Raw genomic sequence first — 18,170 nt, 5'->3', positions numbered from 1 at the left:
CGGTCGCTCTGGGGGCGTCATAAGAAGGGAGCTGGTAGGGAGGGTCTGCGGGGAGGCGGGAGCGAGTTAGCCAATCGGCTGGCGGGGGGCGGGACCGCGGGCTGGCAGCGGCGGGAAAATCGAGTGCGGGCTTGGCGGGCCGCCCTGCGGCGGCTGGGGCGCTGGAGGAGGGAGGAGGGAGCAGGCGGCGTCAGCGGCTGCGGCGGCAGGCACAGGCAGCAGGGAGGCACAGGAGCAGGAGACAGGTGGAGCGTGGGGGCGACCAGGCCAGTAGAGACGCATTGGCCTCTACTGGCCACTTTGTGCTAATACAGCAATAGGCTCACATTGCATCGTCTATCTCCCTACTCAGGTCTCTGGGCCACTTCAATTGCGCTTTAGTGTAACGATTTGCCTTGTAATACATGGATAGCCAATAGACTTTGGAGACTATTCTCTGCAGCAACTTGTCCTTGATAATATAGGAGAAAGAGGGTATGTCCCCCACCTCCCCCTTCCCACGACTGGCAGTCCCCAACTGCACCTGCCCGAAGGACCCCACCAATCTCCCCTCCCGCTTCGTCAATCAAACATGAGTTGGAGCAACTTCAAGATATCCAAAACAAAAGTTAAATCCCCCCAACCTTCCAACCACAAAATAGTTCTCAAGAAGCATGTTTCACTCGTGGGCAGATGTTGCACAACACATATGAAGATAATATAGATCAGACTAGGTGCAGCCCTGCTTGCCAAACAACCAATAAAAATCATCTGCAAGTGGTCTCTCCATCCCCCAGCTCCCCACATTTCCAAATTGGAATGGCGCACCCAACAGGAAGCACAAATAGCGTACGAAAGATGCCCATGCCCTGAAACCACACCCCCATATTGTTACAAAACTGCCATATCGTAAAGAACAATGCAATGTGATCATATTTTCACAATCTTCACTCTCTTCCCAGAAAGCTTCCTCCAAAGAACCCTCTTATCTGTGACTCATGTAGTCTCTCATTCAGTCTTGCTCTTCTAAGTTGCCTCCGACTGCACCCTCCAAGGGACTTCGGTCCGGGCTTCTCTGTTTCTCCTGAGTCCACTCCTTTAGGGCCTTCTGCAGAGACTTCGGATCTGTCAATATACGTGATTGACCCTGCCAATTGACATGCAGTCTTGCTGGGTACAGCATGGCATAATCCAGGTTGAGTTCCCACAAGTGGTGTTTCAGTGTGGCAAACTGCTTGCCAGCCTATTGCACCCGAATTGTGAAGTCCGGGTACAAGAAGATGCTGGAGCCTTCATACTGCAGTGACTGTGTCTCCCTGACAACCTTCAGTGCCGAGTCTATGTCACAGTAGTTAGGCAGTTTTTCTATGATCAGCCTCAGGGGGGCTCCGGGCGCGGTCCCAGAGAGCGATGTGCTCTTTCAACTACGAAAATAGTAGAGAATGTTTCAACACCCAGGCGAATTACCAGCAACTGCTTAACAAATTTCTCCATGTTGGCAGTCGGGATAAACTCCGGAAGGCCCGTAATTCGCAAGTTGTTCCTAGAGCGCGCTTCCAAGTCTTCCGCTTGGTCTTGTAGGATTTGCATCACTTTCCCCATCTGTTTATGCCCAGTGTCCTCGGTCGTCTGTGCCTCCTCAACCTATTAGTGTGCAAATTATTCTCCCCTGAGGCGGAAAGCCGGGGGTTAGACTGACAAACTGTTTTTTAAAATTGTGTTATTGTATTTTAAACCTTTGGGTGTCACCAGGTGTTTTTGAGGAAGAATCACTTTCCTTTTGAAACGCTTCACCCTTCTCCTCGCAGCACCTAGATCCCTAGTCCACGCGCAGAAGAGTAAGAGCTGACGCGATTGGACACAGGGACGGCTGCCATCTTGGGGGTAAAAGAAGGCTAACGTTACAGTCTTCCGACGAATCTCACTCTCCCAGCTATAAAAACAGACCCACACTTTGCGCGCACAGATTAGTGTGCAAATTATTCTCCCCTGAGGGGGAAAGCCGGGGGTTAGACTGACGAACTGTTTTTTAAAATTGTGTTATTGTATTTTAAGCCTTTGGGTGTCACCGGGTGTTTTTGAGGAAGAATCCCTTTCCTTTTGAAACGCTTCACCCTTCTCCTCGCAGCACATAGATCCCTAGTCCACGCGCAGACGAGTAAGAGCTGATGCGATTGGACACAGGGACGGCCGCCATCTTGGGGGTGAAAGAAGGCTAGCGTTACAGTCTTCCGACGAATCTCGCTCTCCCAGCTATAAAAACAGACCCACACTTTGCGCGCACAGATTAGTGTGCAAATTATTCTCCCCTGAGGCGGAAAGCCGGGGGTTAGACTGACGAACTGTTTTTTAAAATTGTGTTATTGTATTTTAAACCTTTGGGTGTCACCGGGTGTTTTTAAAGAAGAATCACTTTCCTTTAGAAACGCTTCACCCTTCTCCTCGCAGCACATAGATCTCTAGTCCACGCGCAGACGAGTAAGAGCTGACGCGATTGGACACAGGGACGGCCGCCATCTTGGGGGTGAAAGAAGACTAGTGTTACAGTCTTCCGACGACTCACGCCCTCCTTCATCAGCATATGAGGCACAACATTTCCCGTCCGGGTAGCGTGTGGGCGCAGCGGGCGGGCGCAGCGGGCGCGACGGCGGCGTGCCGAAGGCGCGCCAAAGGAATGCCCGTCTGCGCCCGTCCGTGCCAAGAACGCGACAGGCGCAGGAAACTCTGGACATGGACCTTCCATCGTAAGGTACCAGGCAAGCGCACTTCGAAGTTTACACATAGTAAATAGCTGTACTTGCAATGTTGAGATGAACAACATTAGAGGGCCTTTTAGCTGCAGGCTTTGCAGGTGGACCTCTCCTTGGTCCCCAGTCAAGACAATAGCTTCTCTAACCGACACTGTCGATAATATTTCATACTTTAAAGGAGGGATGATCAACGCTCGCTCCATGTGTAGCCATAGCCAAGATATAAAGGATCTCCTCCTTGAGTTAGACTTGGACTTCCTCCTCATAACCGAAACATGGTTAACTGACCTGGCCTGGCCATCGCCCTTCCACAAGGTTATACCATCTTTAGGCAGGACAGATTGAAGGGGAGAGGTGGAGGAGTAGCCTTGGTGTTAAGAAATCACATGAAATGTCACACATTCAATCTAGATCCCCTCAAAGGAACAGAAGGGCTCGGTTTTTCCATCAAGTTAAACAAGACCTCCTCCTTTTCAGGAGGATTAATCTACTGCCCCCCAGGCAGTGCAACTAGATTCCTAGAATCTCTTAGTGACTCTTTAGGTCAGCTCCTTATCCGTTACCCTCACTTCACTCTCCTGGGTGATTTTAATCTGCATCTTGAATCCAAAGTGGATATGCAGGCACTTAATTTTTATCAGACCCTGGACATTTTTAACTTACAACAAAGGGTAACACAGCCCACACATCCAGCAGGACACATATTAGATGGGGTATGCACTAACTTTCCCCTTCTAGAAACCCAAACCCCTGTCCCACAAATCTGGACAGATCATAGTCTGATCCCTTTTTGCATTAGAACCTCATGACCCCAGAATTTAGTTAAATCCAGTCAACATTCAGAGAACTATGTTAACTGGACAATGGTAGAGGACAGTTTCAAGCTCATGCCCATCATTCAGACACAGATTCCCAGTCTGTCTGGAGACGTAGAACAAGATTCTAAATGCTTCCATAATTGGATGCAGCATGAGATCAAAGAACGTGCCCCACCTAAACGTTCCCGGGGAACGGAGAAAAGAGGTAAGACAAATGCCCCCTGGTTTACTCCAGAATTAGCCAAAGCCCATCTATTATGTAAGAAAGGCGAACGCAATTGGCGTAAAACCTATGACTGTGCAGATAGAAACTCTTATACTCAGCTGAGGAAAGTATATCTTTGCAGCATAAAAATTGCCAAGAACGAATATTATATTAATGTCATCAAGGAAGCAAAACAAAAACAAAAAACATTGTTTTCTATAGTTAAGACTTTTACTCATCCTAGAGCGTTACAGCCCGAAATACCTCCATCCCAAGAATTCTGCAATCAAATAGCTGACTTCTTTGAGGAGAAAATTGACTTAATACAGAAAGACTTTCCTACTCCCCTAGCCCCTCAGAATTCTACCCTCCCTGATCAGGGAGAAAATACGATTGGTAGTCTTGAAATTTTCACACCGGTCACTTTATCCCAAACACGCAAAGTAATCCTGGCCTGCAAATCTGACACTCCCTCTGACTCCTGCCCCCCAAGAATTCTCCATCAGCTAAATGATGTGGTGAATCCCATCATAAATGGGATTGTAAACTCCTCTCTCAACACAGGTATAGTTCCACGAGAATGGAAACAGGAAGCCGTGAAACCTTTGATGAAAAAGCTTAATAAATCCACCACAGACCTCGCCAACTTACGTCCAATCTCACTCCTCCCAGTCTTGGGTAAAATTACTGAACAGATGGTCTATAAAGAGCTAAAAAGCCATGTAGAAACCTACAATATCCTTTATCCCCAACAATCAGGTTTCCGTCCTCATCATTCTACGGAAACAGCATTGATCGAACTGACTGACTCTATAAAGCTACTGCAGGATCAAAGAAAGAACGCTGTCCTGATTCTATTAGACCTCACAGCAGCGTTCGATACCATCTCGCACACAATACTGTTAGGTAGATTAAAAGACATTGGTATCTCAGATGTGGTACTAGCGTTCATAACATCCTTTTTAACAGATAGATCCCAAACCATTGCACTAGGCCCTTTCCCCTCTAAAGAAAAAAAGGTTTTGTCTGGAGTTCCTCAAGGCTCCATTCTGAGCCCTCTACTATTTAATATTTATTTGGTCCCTCTTATTTCCTTGATTGAATCATACGGCATACTTGTGACATCGTATGCCGATGATACTCAACTCATTGTGCCCCTTGATGAAAACTCCACTAATGCTGAACAAAACCTTAAGAACTGCCTGAAGGATGTATTCCACTGGATGAAAAAAAAAACATCTTAAACGTAATGCCAACAAGACAGAAATCCTCCCTATGGGAAAAAAATTCAATTTCTGTCCCAGCAAATGGTGGCCAGAGGACTCCACTTCTCCCACTCAGACTGTGGGGACAGCGAGAAATCTCGGGGTCCTGTTTGACACCGAGTTATCATTCAACCAACATGTAAAGAATGTGGCAGGAAGCTGCTTTGGTATCATAAAATCTCTTAAGAAGTTCTTTGACTTCCTACCCACTGACTCAAGAAAGGCGGTAGCAGTGGCTTTAATCCTCGCCCGCCTCGACTATTGTAATGGCCTGATGGCAGGTGTGAAAAAATCCATGCTGAAAAAACTTCAAAGTGTACAACATTCAGCAGCCAGATTAGTACTAAAACTTCCAAGGAAATCTTCAACATCAGCTGCTTTGAAAACCCTTCATTGGCTTCCTCTGCATAAAAGGATACTATTCAAAATCCTGATCATCGCCTTTCGGGCATTTAATAGCACAGGCCCAAAGTATCTTACTAGGCGTTACCCCCACTACAACCCTTCGAGGACGCTACGATCCTCTAATGATAATCTGATAAAACTAGCTAAATTTAACTACAAAACCAAGAGTGGTAAGACCCTAACTTTTCTGTCCTCTAGAGCCTGGAATTCCATGTCCAAGAATCTCAGGTTTCTGACTCAAGAATACCAGTTTAGGATGCAACTAAAAACCTGGATTTTCAATCTTCCAGATGACTATGTCATGGGCGCTATCTAATTCGGCCTTGGTAATCGTTTGCACACTATCTAGCTAGCGCCAGGATGCTCCTTTCGGAGCGATAGTTGTGATTTATAAATACACAATACAAAATACAATACAAATACAAACCTCTGTAATCCGTTGCTCCAACATGTCGAGCCTCTTCGCATGCTTGTCCACTCGTTCTGACATTCTGTCAACTCTGTAGGCGAGGGAGTCTATTTACGTCCACAAGTGTGAGAGACTGCTCTGCAAGCCTTTCTCCATTGCAACAAGCATCGAGCATAACCCTCCCTCAGCATCTTCATTTGCTGGGTCTGGTGAATTATCACCATCCTCCGAGGCATTGTCTCTCCCTTTGGTCTTCTTTTGGTCAAAGGAGAGTTTAGTCTGCGACTTATCAGCTCTGCCCATCGCTGTATACGCTCTGTGCACTCCGCAGCCTCAAGATCAGTTTTCCAGTCAGACAGTTAGCTCCCTTTTGCGTCAAATCCTCAGTGACCAACACTGTTGCGCCAGCCAGTGTTACCACTCTGAGGGACGCCCAGCTAAGAACCGGGATCTATAGATCACTTATTGCTGCTGCGTCTCTGTGGTACAGAGCCTCTCCAGCTCAGACCAGCAGACCGAGAAACTCTTCTCTGTGTCACAGCACGCAAGGGAGCGCAAAACTATTACTGCGCCCCACAGGCGCCAAGTTACCTATGCAACTGCCTGTCGACTCGCACAGTGACCTGTCTCGGCTTGGACACAGGCCTATCCTCACCTCTGTCGCGTCTACCAAATGGGCCTTTCACTGGGTCCACCCAATAATGAGAAGCATCCACTGCTCCTGACTTGCGCCTCAGACTATACCATAGCTGAGGGGTGTAGGTGCCAATAAAAAAAAATCCACGGCTTCAGCCCTAATTTCAAAAGGGGTGCCTAGGTGCATTAAAGAAGCCCACATCAGTGCTGTAGCCACACTCCCAGCATGGCAGGTGTGGTGATTACATGTTTCTTTAATTGCAAATGGAACTGTATTATGTAATAGAACCTTACGTTGTGTGTTCTGCAGATCATAGAATGTTGTAAGATCATATTGCTGTTACCTGACTGATCTGCTGCATGCACTTTTCTTCCTACAAACTAACTTCAATAAATACCTAAGAACAACTTCTTTGCATCCTGTCTTCTAAGAGGTCACTACAGATTTGACGACGAGCATGGGCACAGCGTTCCTTCTCCAGTACTATTATGGTACATATCTTTGAGATCACCAGATTTTTCAATCGTGAGTACCTAACTATTTTGAACGTGTCTAAGGGTGATTCATGTTTTGGATTGGTGCACCCATCTCATGCTGGATAAACCTTGTGGCCCAAATACTGAAGCCTTCGTGTGCATATCTTTACGAATGACTGCAGGAAGACATCGTCTCTTGAACGCGCATTCTTAACTGTTTGACTGTGGCGTTGCTATTAACTTCACCGTTCACTGATTGTGGCATTTGTGAAAACTAATTTTGAATCAATCGTCACTGGAAGCAGCACGTTGCAATTCTATCGTCAACCATTATTGTTGTTTGAAAACCCTGCTTCAACGCTTACCGGATTTCTGTGGAGTTGCGCACATCTTTTCAAATCACGCATCAGCGAAGCTTCTACAAAGCTCCAAGCGTGTTCACATGATTCTGCTGACAATGCGCTTACGTCATTGATCGTCATTTCGCTCACGTATTGCGGCCATCTTGAGGTTGTTATGGCAACGCAATCACTGAAACGAAGAGCGTTTTCACAGCGAATTTCTTCACTACAAAGATCATTTTCTGGTATGTTTCACCAATTTCTAGCGCATTTTGCATGAAGTATAAACTGTTTTAACAGCACCGACAGAAGTTATAGTTTAATTTTCAAATTGTTTTCTTTTGCAAGTGCATGCAGCACAGGATTCATTCTTGAAGCTACTGGTATATCGTTTTTTCTTGATGACAGTTTCAATTATTGTTTTTTAGTTTTTTTTACCACTTCTCTTCTTCTGACTTTTAATATTAATTGTAAAGATGTCAATTGAAGCAACAGCTTCGAGATCCAACCCCACAGGAAACACCAATGCAACCAGAGACATTCATCTTCATAATTTACAAATTACCAGCCTGATTCATCATAGACCCGTTTTGCGAGTCTATAATAGCGATTCATAAGGAATCGCTATTACAGACTCACAAAACGGGATTCATGTAGGAATCGCAAAAAGAATTGCGATTCCTACACAATCCTTATTTGCGATTAGAAAATTGCTAATCGCAAATAAGGAATAGCTCCCCATTCATTCCTATGGGCCAAAAGGCCCATAGGAATGAATGGGGAGTATTCCTTATTTGCGATTAGCAATTAGCTAATCGCAAATAAGATAGCGATTTAAAGGGTGCCAGGGGTGTCCAAAGGACTCCCTGTAGCACCCCTTAAATGCAAATTGAAACAGGTGTTGCGCACACACATGTCCAAAGGACATGTGTGTGTGCAACATGCAACTTAGAAAAATGCTTTTAAAAGCATTTTTCTAAGTTTTCGCTATTTACCACGAGGTTTGACCTCGCGGTAAATAGCGAGCCGAAATTGCGAATTAGCAATTTTTAAATGGATGATGAATTGCATTTAAGGAATCTCAAATAGAGATTCCTTAAATGTAATTCCTCGCAAAATAGCGAAATCGCTATTACCGATTTTTGCATTTGGGATGATGAATCCCAAATGCAAAAATAGCGCTAGCAAAGGGCCAGATTCTCAGAATCTGGCCCTTTGCGAGCCAGTTTCGGCTTGATGAATCAGGCTGTAATTCTCCTAAAGAGTTTTTGTCTATTCCTGGTGAACCAGTTGTAGCATGGTTGGACTGGAAGGAGTATTTTTTAAATTATATAGCTAATCTGGAGGATGTAAATGGTGTATTCTCGCATGAAAGGAAAAAAAGAATATTGTTATATTCTTTAGGACCTGAGGGTTTACGTATATTCAATGAAATGCATAAACATCAAACTGCTGATGGAGATTTAGATGTATTTAAGGCGGCAATTGTTGACCTTGATGATAATTTTTCCCCTGCAGTGTGCATTGCTGTTACCAGACATTCTTTTTTCCACAGGAAACAACAAAAACATGAATCTATCAAGGAATATGTCTCTAGTTTAAAGAAATTGGCGGCAAAATGTAAATTTGCACTGTTGCACGATGATTTGATTCGAGATCAAATAGTGATGTATACTAAGAATAGAACTCTTCAAGAGAAATTGTGGGTGGAAGGTGAAGGTTGTTTAAAAGACATCATAGCTTTGGTAAAAAAGGCAGAACTGTCAGAAAGTTGTGCTAAAGTCACTCTATCGCAAGATAAGAAGAGTGCGGATGAGGTGGTTGGGAAGGTTGTCGAAAGAAAAGTTTCTATAACAGTCAAAAATAAATCGAGAAAAAGAAACCTACTAACTTTGAGAGGAAAAAGTTTGAGGGTAGGGAACAGAAATCGTTCAGCAATGTAGTGTGTTACAGATGTGGCAGTTATGCACATTCTGCCACTTATGAAAGATGCCCAGCCAAGTCTGCAAAGTGTTTGGAGTGTGGTCTAATTGGTCACTTTTCAAGAGTTTGCAATTGCAAGTCTAAACAAAAACCTAAAGGGAAAGTAGCGTGTGTGCATGAAGAGAGTGAGAATAATTCTATGGTCCGGGATGCCCGCCACCCCTTCCACCACCAATCCCAATGGTAGGAGACAGACACAGTTGGAACTTTTGGAAGGCAGGGGGGCCTCGCGACCCCCCCGGCCGTATTTAATAAAATATGAAACAACATTTAAAACTTTAAATTAAAACTTTTCATTTATCATGTACAAAATTCAACTTTCATTACACTTGATGAAGACAGGTATCCAGGCTAACCTTAACAAATGTCTAATACAAAGATTTTCCTAACCGAGTCTAACATCATGACATAATGCATTGCATACGAATTTTGTACATCCTATCGTTAGAGGCCAACGGCAAGGTCTTAACCGGTATCATATCCCTATCACCAAATTTCCGCCCTCTCGTGAGAGTGGTGCATGCGCAGAGGCCTTTACGCTCGTAGCCAACTGTAACTTCCCTTGTCATGGGGGCCCCCTTTCACTCGGCGCCATCTTAAGGTCGTCCGAGTTCCCGTGCGGGGTATCCGTAAGAAGGACAGCGTGAACTCCCCCACTTCCCCCGCACTCTCTTCCGCCGAAGCGGATATCCGGCCCCCGGGAAATTCGTGGGAGAGGCATATAGCCGTCTCCCCCTGGGCGATCCCATCCATAATGGGTGCCGCCACCCCATCGTGGGAGGGGCCAATAGCCGCCTTCCCCCGGGCGCTCCCATCCATAATGGGTGGCGCCCCCACTAGGGATCTAAAAATCACTGCTCACCGATCATGACCTTACCGCCCGACCGAAGACTAAATAAATACGACAGTCAGTTACCTACTAATGGGAAAAAACCTATGCTTAATCTTATATTACAGCTAGATATATCCCTCACTGCTACTCCCGCCCTTGTCGAGCGGACGTCCCAAGATAGTATCCAACATACTATAAACATTGCTACAAAGGAGAAAAGGTCCTATAACAGAGAAACGATTTTATTGCATACAGTCCATTACACTTCTACAAAGGAAAAAAAGGCCTATAGACAAGTATTCAGTTGCATACACACTCTTGGAATAATCTATGATGGGAGAAAAGGCCTAAAGAAGCCGTTTATGCATCACAATCAATTGCGAATCAGAACTTTGCTAATTCCCAAACTTCTGCAACAGGGGCTGGTGGGTGGGTCAAAAACTGCAGCTTGTTCCCTTGAGGGCTCACGAGCGATGAGTGGTGCTGCCTTCAGAGCGCAGGAACAAGAGGACGCCTGCCTGGATTCCCGCGCCTCTTATGGTGCAACGGGAAGGCAGGGCAGCATCCCCATCCAGCCCAAAAGTGCACGGACTTTCGGGCGGGTGTTAGGACAACCCTCTTAGGCGGCAGGGGCGTGCTCCAACCACGCCACTTTGGGCATACCGGCCGGGGAGACGCCCCCCGCCTGCAAAGGTTTCCCGGGTGATCGGGGCACCCAGCCATACGTTCAGGGTGACCGAGAGGTCTCCCCTTTCCACATGGTCCGGGATGCCCGCCACCCCTTCCACCACCAATCCCAATGGTAGGAGACAGACACAGTTTGAACTTTTGGAAGGCAGGGGGGCCTCGCGACCCCCCCCGGCCGTATTTCATAAAATATGAAACAAAATTTAAAACTTTAAATTAAAACGTTTCATTTATCATGTACAAAATTCAACTTTCATTACACTTGATGAAGACAGGTATCCAGGCTAACCTTAACAAATGTCTAATACAAAGATTTTCCTAACCGAGTCTAACATCATGACATAATGCATTGCATAAGAATTTTGTACATCCAATCGTTAGGGGCCAACGGCAAGGTCTTAACCGGTGTCAGATCCCTATCACCAAATTTCTGCCCTCTCGTGAGAGTGGCGCATGCGCCAAGGGCTTTACCCTCGTAGCCAACTGTAACTTCCTTTGTCATGGGGGCCCCCTTTCACTCTGCGCCATCTTAAGGTCGTCCGAGTTCCCGTGCGGGGTATCCGTAAGAAGGACAGCATGGACTCCCCCCCTTCCCCCGCACTCTCTTCCGCCGACGGCGGTACAAAAGGAGGTGGTGATGGATGTACCGCTTTTGGCCTCCATAAGTGTGGCAGGGTATGCTCAGACGTGAGTCCCTTGCTCACTTTGCCACTGGATTCAAGCAAGCCGGGCTGAAGACGGCTGGAATGCCATAAACCGGTCCTCGGAAGCTTGTTTCCGGTCCAGGAAAGACATGGCTTGGCAGTTCGGGCTGGACTGTTCCCATGAGGCACAGGGTCAGACTGATTTGCATATGGCCATGTCTGAACTGGGGTGGCAGAGTGGGCTAAAGAACGGTGATGGATTAAACCCAGATCTTTTGACTGGGTGTGAGTGGTTGATTGATTCAGATGCTCCATCCATCACCACCCCATTTTGTACATCTTTTCTGCCGAAGCCGATATCCGTCCCCCGGGAAATTCGTGGGAAGGGCATATAGCCGTCTCCCCCTGGGAGGGGCCTATGGCCGTCTCCCCCTGGGCGATGCCATCCATAATGGGTGCCCCCCCGTGGGAGGGGCCAATGGCCGCCTCCCCCGGGTGCTCCCATCCATAATGGGTAGCGCCCCCACTGGGGACCTTGAAATCACTGCTCACCGATCATGACCTTACCGCCACAGGCCAGATAGTTGACCGACTATCTGGCCCCCCCCCACAACTCCTATAGGTCATGTCTCCTCAATCCCACTAGCCAAGCTATCATGTCTCCTATGAATAAGTCATTCCCCTCCCTGTACAGGTGCAACCCATCGTCTGCATAACAGTGGTCCCCCCAGATGCACCCATGAGGTATGCTTTGAAGATGAGCAGAGCGAAACAATTTCTCCATTTTATTGTTGACCCTCTTTACCGAAAGGTTCAAAGCTGTCGTGGACCGCCCACCCCTCCATACCTTCCTAGGAATCATGTGTGACCAGGCTATCGTGCACCCCGGGAGTGTCTTTGCTAACCGTTCTTTAGCCCACTCTGCCACCCCAGTTCAGACATGGCTATATGCAAATCAGTCTGACCCTGTGCCTCATGGGAACAGTCCAGCCCGAACTGCCAAGCCATGTCTTCCCTGGACCGGAGACAAGCTTCAGAGGACCGGTTTCTGGCATTCCAGCCGTGTTCAGCCCGGCTTGCTTGAATCCAGTGGCAAAGTGAGCCAGGGACTCACGTCTGAGCATACCCTGCCACACTTATGACGGCCAAAAGCGGTACAAAAAGGGGTGGTGATGGACGGAGCATCTGAATCAATCAAACACTCACACCCAGTCAAAAGATCTGTGTTTAATCCATCACCGTTCTTTAGCCCACTCTGACACCCCAGTTTAGACATGGCTATATATGCAAATCAGTCTGACCCTGTGCCTCATGGGAACAGTCCAGCCCGAACTGCCAAGCCATGTCTTCCCTGGACCGGAAACAAGCTTCTGAGGACCGGTTTCTGACATTCCAGCCGTCTTCAGCCTGGCTTGCTTGAATCCAGTGGCAAAGTGAGCAAGGGACTCACGTCTTGACATACCCTGCCACACTTATGACGGCCAAAAGCGGTACAAAAGGGGGTGGTGATGGACGGAGCATCTGAATCAATCAAACACTCACACCCAGTCAAAAGATCTGTGTTTAATCCATCACCGTTCTTTAGCCCACTCTGCCGCCCCAGTTCAGACATTGCTATATGCAAATCAGTCTGACCCTGTGCCTCATGGGAACAGTCCAGCCCGAACTGCCAAGCCATGTCTTCCCTGGACCGGAAACAAGCTTCCGAGGACTGGTTTCTGGCATTCCAGCCATCTTCAGCCCGGCTTGCTTGAATCCAGTGGCAAAGTGAGCCAGGGACTCATGTCTGAGCATACCCTGCCACACTTATGACGGCCAAAAGCGGTACAAAAGGGGGTGGTGATGGACGGAGCATCTGAATCAATCAAACACTCACACCCAGTCAAAAGATCGGTGTTTAATCCATCACCGTTCTTTAGCCCACTCTGACACCCCAGTTTAGACATGGCTATATGCAAATCAGTCTGACCCTGTGCCTCATGGGAACAGTCCAGCCCGAACTGCCAAACCATGTCTTCCCTGGACCGGAAACAAGCTTCCGAGGACCTGTTTCTGGCATTCCAGCCGTCTTCAGCCCGGCTTGCTTGAATCCAGTGGCAAAGTGAGCAAGGGACTCACGTCTGATCATACCCTGCCACACTTATGACGGCCAGAAGCAGTTCAAAAGGGGGTGGTGATGGACGGAGCATCTGAATCAATCAAACACTCACACCCAGTCAAAAGATCTGTGTTTAATCTATCACCGTTCTTTAGCCCACTCTGACACCCCAGTTCAGACATGGCTATATGCAAATCAGTCTGACCCTGTGCCTCATGGGAACAGTCCAGCCCGAGCTGCCAAGCCATGTCTTCCTTGGACCGGAAACAAGCCTCCGAGGACCGGTTTCTGGCATTCCAGCCGTCTTCAGCCCGGCTTGCTTGAATCCAGTGGCAAAGTGAGCAAGGGATTCACGTCTGAACATACCCTGCCATACTTTTGACGGCCAAAAGCGGTACAAAAGGGGGTGGTGATGGACGGAGCATCTGAATCAATCAAACACTCACACCCAGTCAAACGATCTGGGTTTAATCCATCACCGTTCTTTAGCCCACTGTGCCACCCCAGTTCAGACATGGCTATATGCAAATCAGTCTGACCCTGTGCCTCATGGGAACAGTCCAGCCCGAACTGCCAATCCATGTCTTCCCTGGACCGGAAACAAGCTTTCGAGGACCGGTTTCTGGCATTCCAGCTGTCTTCAGCCCGGCTTGCTTGAATCCAGTGGCAAAATGAGCAAGGGACTCCTGTCTGAGCATACCCTGCCACACTTATGACGGCCAAAAGCGGTACAAAAGGGGATGGTGATGGACGGAGCATCTGAATCAATCAAACACTCACACCCAGTCAAAAGATCTGTGTTTAATCCATCACCGTTCTTTAGCCCACTCTGCCACCCCAGTTCAGACATGGCTATATGCAAATCAGTCTGACCCTGAGCCTCATGGGAACAGTCCAGCCCGAACTGCCAAGCCATGTCTTCCCTGGACGGGAAACAAGCTTCCGAGGACCGGTTTCTGGCATTCCAGCCGTCTTCAGCCCGGCTTGCTTGAATCCAGTGGCAAAGTGAGCAAGGGACTCACGTCTGAGCATACCCTGCCACACTTATGACGGCCAGAAGCAGTTCAAAAGGGGGTGGTGATGGACGGAGCATCTGAATCAATCAAACACTCACACCCAGTCAAAAGATCTGTGTTTAATCCATCACTGTTCTTTAGCCCACTCTGACACCCCAGTTCAGACATGGCTATATGCAAATCAGTCTGACCCTGTGCCTCATGGGAACAGTCCAGCCTGAACTGCCAAGCCATGTCTTCCCTGGACCGGAAACAAGCTTCCGAGGACCAGTTTCTGGCATTCCAGCCGTCTTCAGCCCGGCTTGCTTGAATCCAGTGGCAAAGTGAGCAAGGGACTCACGTCTGAGCATACCCTGCTACACTTATGACGGCCAAAAGCGGTACAAAAGTGGGTGGTGATGGACGGAGCATCTGAATCAATCAAACACTCACACCCAGTCAAACGATCTGGGTTTAATCCATCACCGTTCTTTAGCCCACTGTGCCACCCCAGTTCAGACATGGCTATATGCAAATCTGTCTGACCCTGTGCCTCATGGGAACAGTCCAGCCCGAACTGCCAATCCATGTCTTCCCTGGACCGGAAACAAGCTTCCAAGGACCGGTTTCTGGCATTCCAGCCGTCTTCAGCCCGGCTTGCTTGAATCCAGTGGCAAAATGAGCAAGGGACTCACGTCTGAGCATACCCTGCCACACCTATGACGGGCAAAAGTGGTACAAAAGGGGGTGGTGATGGATGGAGCATCGGAATCAATCAAACACTCACACCCAGTCAAAAGATCTGTGTTTAATCCATCACCGTTCTTTAGCCCGCTCTGCCACCCCATTTCAGACATGCTATATGCAAATCAGTCTGACCATGTGCCTCATGGGAACAGTCCAGCACGAACTGCCAAGCCATGTCTTCCCTGGACCGGAAACAAGCTTCCGAGGACCGGTTTCTGGCATTCCAGCCGTCTTCAGCCCGGCTTGCTTGAATCCAGTGGCAAAATGAGCAAGGGACTCACGTCTGAGCATACCCTGCCACACTTATGATGGGCAAAGTGGTACAAAAGGGGGTGGTGATGGATGGAGCATATGAATCAATCAAACACTCACATCCAGTCAAAAGATCTGTGTTTAATCCATCACCGTTCTTTAGCCCACTCTGCCACCCCAGTTCAGACATGCTATATGCAAATCAGTCTGACCCTGTGCCTCATGGGAACAGTCCAGCCCGAACTGCCAAGCCATGTCTTCCCTGGACCGGAAACAAGCTTGAGTGGCCCACGACCCAGACCACTCGTCTTCCATTCCTTGTTCCTGAAATGGTGGTTAGCTGATACTGGGCCGGTCCCAATTTCCGCCCTGCGTCACAGGCTCGTGAAACTGTAATCCAAACAAAAGACAACAAGTGTGAGTGCACTTCTTCAGTAAATTACAACATGTGCAGCCGCACGTAACTTTTGAAACAATCTGAAGACCAGCGCCCCAATTGTTTAACATTGTCTTCCTGCAGACCCCCGGCCGTCGCTTCTGAGGCGGCCCCTATCCTGAACCAATGAGTTCCAAAATCACTTGGATTCAAGCCCGCAGCTGCGATTGTGATCGTCAGCACTCTCTGGAACTGAAACGTTGTTAACGGGGTGCCGTCAGCATGCCGCAGCAAGGCCCCCCCATGTCGTCACCCTTTGTTTTAGGTAGGCCTCAACGTGCCTCACTGGACAACAGGGACTACCCGGAGCTCACTGCAACACAATGCTACTCCCCTGGGCCTCCTGGTCTGTTTTTGACCTGGCTATCATGATCTGCAGGAAATCTCCCCTCACTTGCGTGTGGTCCCTGCGCAGACCACCCTCGGTATCCCTTTTGTTGGCAGCCACCAGTTCGCCTATCCGCAGGGCCCCATAGAATGCCAACGCAAATGCTGCCCGGAACAGGACAACCTCACTAGGTGAGGAGCATGTCTCCTCTAGTTTAGCCAACAAAGCGGTCAACCTGTCAAATCCTATCGGATGCCTGGTATACTTTTTGCAACCCTCTAGGCGTCGCCAGCCGCGCAGCGCCTTTCTGACTATAAAGGAGTCAGTCGGGTCCCTGATCCCCTGGAGATGAGCCATAAACGATATGGCGGCCTTATACCGACTGGTGGTTGCCTCCGACCGGCCCGCCTCATGAAGTGCCACTAAAAATTGTGTAAAGGACCCCTCCTGACCCCATCTATGCTCCCATGCAGGGCCCAAAAAGGTGCAGTACGAGCGGAACGCCCCTTTGTAAGCTTTTATTGTCCTGGGCACTAAACTGGCTGTCACGAGGTTTTGTAGTCCGGGCGCCCATTTGCCATAATGCTTCGGGAAATGGCGCTGCCACTAGCTCCGCTGAGGGTAAACAATCCCTGAACGCCTGCATTTTGAAACGAGAGAGCGCATCAGCTGCATTATTCAGTACTCCCGGCACATGTTTTGCCCTGAATTATAGATTTAGCTGCAAGCATTTCAACACAGCTTCTTTCAACAATCGCAGTATCCACTTGCAGCGTGCTGCCTGCTGGTTAATGCACATAACCACGGTCATGTTATCTGACCAAAATATCACTGAGCGGTTTCGGAACTCCTCTGGCCAGGCCGACAACACTACCCAGATGGGGAATAACTCTAGGAAACCAATGTTGCTCGTCAAGCCACTTGTTTCCCACCATGCTGGCAATTTCTGGGCCGACCATCAGTTACGAAGGATCTCACCAAACCCCACACTGCCCGCAGAGTCGGTCCATAAACCTAATTCTGCTGACAAGGCCGGGGCTTTGCTCCAAACGACCCGGCCGTTGAAATCCGTCAGGAATGCCAGCCAAATGAGCATGTCCTGGCGAACCTCTGCCGACAGCCTCGTACGATGGTGCCCCTCCTTAAGGCCAACCATGTCCTAGGCAATGGATCGGGAGAAAGGGCGAGCCATCGGTATAACCCTCAGTGCAAAATTCAGCTGTCCCACCGTTTGCTGTAGTTGGTGCAGTGTCACCTTGTCGTTCCGAAGGCATTGCAACAAGGAGGCCCTGGATTTGGCGATCTTCTCCGCCGGCAGACGGAAGCAACCCTCCACGGAGTCTAGTTCAATACCCAGAAACTCCAGGGAGGTAGTTGGACCCACTGTCTTACCTGGCGCCAACGGGACCCCGAAACCCCGCATGAGCACGCAGAATTCCTGCAATGCCCGTGCAAAGTCCCGAGAGCCCGCGGGGCAGAGAAACAGAAAATCATCAAGATAATGCATCACATGTTGGTGCCCTGAGGCCTTCGAGAACGCACACTCCAGAAATTAGCTAAACATTTCAAAATAGGCACACGAAATTGAACAACCCATCGACATGCACATATCCATGTAGTACTTCCCCTGAAATGCAAAACCCAACAAGTGCTGATCCTGGGGATGCACCGGTAGTAACCTAAATGCGGATTCAATATCCGATTTTGCTAACAATGCACCGGGGCCTAGGCGATTCAACATTACCACTGCGTCATCGAATGATGCATACCTCACACTGCAAATGCCTGCGTCGATTGGTTCACCGAACGGTCCCGCAACCCGCCCCAAGCGACCGTCTTTTGCAATTTTTTTGGCGACCACCGTCGGGTTGTGCGTAACGGAC

Source organism: Lissotriton vulgaris, unplaced genomic scaffold (genome assembly GCF_964263255.1).
Source record: "Lissotriton vulgaris unplaced genomic scaffold, aLisVul1.2 SCAFFOLD_987, whole genome shotgun sequence".
Taxonomy (NCBI): domain Eukaryota; kingdom Metazoa; phylum Chordata; class Amphibia; order Caudata; family Salamandridae; genus Lissotriton; species Lissotriton vulgaris.
This window is presented reverse-complemented; position numbering follows the sequence as displayed.